The sequence below is a fragment of the Ananas comosus genome, linkage group 13 (genome assembly GCF_001540865.1).
Source record: "Ananas comosus cultivar F153 linkage group 13, ASM154086v1, whole genome shotgun sequence".
Lineage (NCBI taxonomy): Eukaryota > Viridiplantae > Streptophyta > Magnoliopsida > Poales > Bromeliaceae > Ananas > Ananas comosus.
In genome coordinates, this window is record NC_033633.1 from 4,163,230 (window position 1) to 4,167,599 (window position 4,370).

Genomic DNA, 4,370 nt, shown 5'->3' on the forward strand with positions numbered 1-4,370 from the left:
AACAATTAATAAAAATAATTTATTATAATAAATTTATAAATTTTTTTAAAATTCTGCTTAAACTTAAATTTAATAAAAAAATTTATTATAATATTTAAATAAAAATAATATTTATTAATATAGTACAATTAATAATTTTATAATAAAAATAATGTATTATAATATATAATATATTATATTTATATAATTTAGTTTAATTCAATTTATAATTTTAATTAAGTTTGAAATTAAGCATTGGAATAGCGCTATTCCACCAAAATGGTGGAATAGCAAATCCCTTGCTATTCCAGAATAATCGGGAATAGTAAGGTTTGACCGGAATATTTTATTCCGGCAATAAATCTTCCCGTTTGGCAGAATAGTGGGGATAACGAAAGTTATCCCCGCTTATCCCCTGAACCAAACAGGGCCTAATAGCTTCAGCTTTTGGAGAACAATGGTTATTTCACATTTCAATGTGGTATCAAAGCAAGAGGTCCCGAATTCAAATCCTGCTTGGCTCCTAGCATAATTAGTTCTTCCATTTAATTTGAGTTCACGTCATGGCCTATCAAAAAGTCTCAAATCTTGACATGAAACGGAGTGTTGAAATAAAATATATAAGCTTCATTCTCCGGTAGCTTACTCATTTGGGGAACAATAGTTATTTCACACTATTAAATAATTATGAAGAATATTTGTCATGCCTAACAATGCATGTTTGAGTATCCATGAACCCCTACAAAATAGTTAAAAGATAGGCATTAGATCAATTACATCTTCATATGGAACTACTAGCTTCATTGACCTGGGATAATTCATGCCTTAGTTTTGTAGCTATAGCATAGAGATGCACCTTTCTCGATCTAGAATAGTTATGCAAGCTGTATTGATCAGCACAGAAGGGAATATCATATAAATGCTAATTGCTTGCTTGCATTATCCAGGGTGCATGCCTCATTGTGCTTGTCTGCTGAGCTATGCCTCTTGGTGTGGTCAACTTGACATTGCTTGCTGCCTGAGTGTGGTTCTATGTCTTACCTTTATGCAATCATCTTGGCAAGCGCCTTGACCAAAGATAGACACAGGAAAACCATAGCAGTTATTGGAAGACATTGATTACAAATAATAATTGCATGTCGCCAAAAATGATGCATGTTTGACTGGCATGTATACAAATGCCAGATGGCATGAATATAAAGGCGCATCATAAAGACTGCCAGATCAATAGTACCTCTTCATATGGGAGTGCTATCTCTGTTTATTTGAGATGTGCCTGGTCTTCTTGGTATTTCTGGTAAAGCTGATTTTGAATAGGCCTAGTGTTCACATGGAAGCATTGGCTACACTGATTTAGGAAAGGTTCAGTCTTTAATCCTTTCATTTGGTTACATTGATTTGAGATAGGCCAAGTCATCACATGGAACTATTAGATACATTGATCCTGGATAGGCCTGGTCTTAATTGATTTAAGCTAAGAATGCATTTTTGGTCCTTAAGTATGAGGCGGGTAACGCTATGATTCTCAAGCTTTGATTTGTGGGTGTTTCTAGCGCGAACTTTCTAAAATTATTGCAATCAAGTGTCACAATCCAATTTGGTTGAACGGATAATGATGTGTTGCTAATGTGGCAATAATACATAAATGTAATTAATGTTAATACCTAAACATATAACAGCACAACATCACCATCAGACTGTAGCAACATGAATTCTCCCCTTACAAATCCTTGTATTTGACTACCTTATAGTTCAAAGATTTACTGTCAAGCATTTTCCTCATTTGTAGGAAAATAATTTACTTTTTTCTTTGTTTTCACTTCAATTTAGTTGATGTTTTTAGATGATTAGTATGCTATACATTATAATTGCTGGAGAGAATTAAATATTACCAGATATTTACTTCATACGACGTAGTTGGCTGAAAGAGTTTCATGTTCATTATAAAATAGTTTAATTTTAACAAAAAAAAAAAAACAAGAAGAAAAAGCATTATTGTCTATGAAGCTTCAAAAGGATCAAGAATGAAAAAAACTCTCTACTCTTCACAGCAAAAAGAAAAAAACAAAACAAATAAGAATATTTCAAACAAAATGTTATAGTAATCATCTAAATGTGTGTGAAATGTTCTTATTACTTACTTTAACACCCAGAATAAGTGTGCTGCCACGTTTGCAACCAATTAACTCATTTGGGTAATGCGGACTTTTGAATATAAGTGCAAATGCTCCTTCAAGTTGCCTTATTACTTCCGTTACCACTTGAGTAAAGGTAACATGACCTGCGAAAAGTTCCACTTAAAGATGAGTTCTAAATAATGATTTAGAAGATAATTCTGAGCTGGAGGCAATCATGCAACTAATTGATATAATTACAAAACAAAACAATGAAGATGAGCACACAACCAAGTAACCAACAACATATGGCAGTGTATCAAGACAAAGCCAAAGAATTGAACATAACAATCAGCAGCAGAAGTTGGCTAACATTAATGAAGATTATCATAACAATGCAAGCTTGATAAGAAGACAATTTAGGAAGAGAATAAGATAGTTTAACAAGAAAATAATTCTGTGTTCACAGTTGCTTTCATATTCTCTTTTGAGAAATCCAGTTGAAAGTTCATTTGGGCAAGATTTGAATCCTAAAAGATTTAAAATTCACTGAAACTAAACGCACACTAAAGACAAAAAAAACTACTAATTTGATGATTCTGGAAACTTTGTCTACACAATTACTACCTTCGTTATTATTGGCCTTATCGAACAGAAACTTTGCGCTTAGGAATGACTTCTGTATCAGTTTCTGACTCAAAGGTGAAACCATGCCGAATTAATGTCTCCTTTAAAACCTGAAGAGACATAAAAGAGAGGGAAAATAATAATAACAAAACTTAACATGTTTTATTACATATTATTTAATGTATTCTGATATATTTCATCAAAAGAAAATTCAAATGGCTGCTGGAACAAGAGATCCATGTGAAAATCCAGAACTCAACATCTAGGTTTAGATAGTATTTCATAGATTAGACTTGAGGCTACTTTGGTGACAATATATTTCACATGAAAGAAAAGAAGCGGAAGGGTAAATACAAGAAACTTTGTATATTACCGTCAGTGGTCCTTCTAAAATCAAATAAAATGTCATCTATTTAAAATATTAAAAGTTTCCATCTCGTATATGATATTCGAAGAACGTAGAGAAATTTACAAAAAACAGAAGATTATGAGAACAATTCATGCAAAAGCCCAAGCAAAAATTATTACAACAGAATTAGGTTATAGGGACATATGTTTGAGACACTTTTGAGTAAGTGTCCCATTTTTGCTAAAACTTAAAAACACATCTACTAATGCCTAAATATAAAGCCCAATCCAACCAAAAATAAAAGATTACTCTACTCAACCTACCACACCCAGTCTATTTGGCCCGATTACAAACAGAAAAGAAAAAAAAGAAAAATCAATTACCATATTTTCTTCTCTCTTCATTCAATCCACTGAAATTCTAGACGAAGAGCCTTTGCTGTCGTCCTCCTCCGCCACCGCAGCCAACGAGATAGAATTTCGGCGCTTGCTAAATGGTTAAATAAGTGTTAGTAAATTAGCAGCACTCTTTTAGGTTATAGCGACACGCTTTAACTGTCACTATATACTTAGCGACCCCACATATAGCAACACTTTTTAAAAATGTCGGTAATTTTAGCTAACAGCACTTTTTTGACATGTACCTATATTTAAAAGTGTCGCTATAGACCGTTTTTGTTGTAGTGTTAATTGTGGCAGAAAAATGATGTTTATACATTTTACTATACATTTTACACTATTCCTTTTAAATGAGCAAACAAATTATGCATTTAAGTATAGAGAAGAAAATTGAGAAATAAAATGAACCTCATAATTTGTAATGATTCCATTGTGAACAACAAGGAATTCATCCCATGGACCAGACTGTTTTTTTCTATTTTGGTTGCCTTCAATATTTTTCGAGGCTGCGTTGTCTCAATCTCTCTAGTTAAATTTATTTACTAAATGAATGAAGCAGGTAGGGTGTTATCTTTTTCTAAAAAAAATAATAATTCCAACATGCTAAACCAAGATCACAACTTTACTACAAACCGCTGAATCACACATCAACAACGCCAAAAAGACACAAAATTCGATCCGAAAAGCCCTAAAAATAGAACTTTCAACCGCTAATGGAAATCAAAACCCCACTAAAAGCACTACGCACTCGCACTCGCACTCGCACTCGCACTCACCGGTGTACACGGATCCGACGAGCGACTCGATCTTCCCCTCTCGCCGGAACACGAGCGGCGGCGCCACCGCATACGGCGGCGGCACTCCGCCGCCCTCCTCCCGAGCGGTTCCGTTACGGGAGCTTCG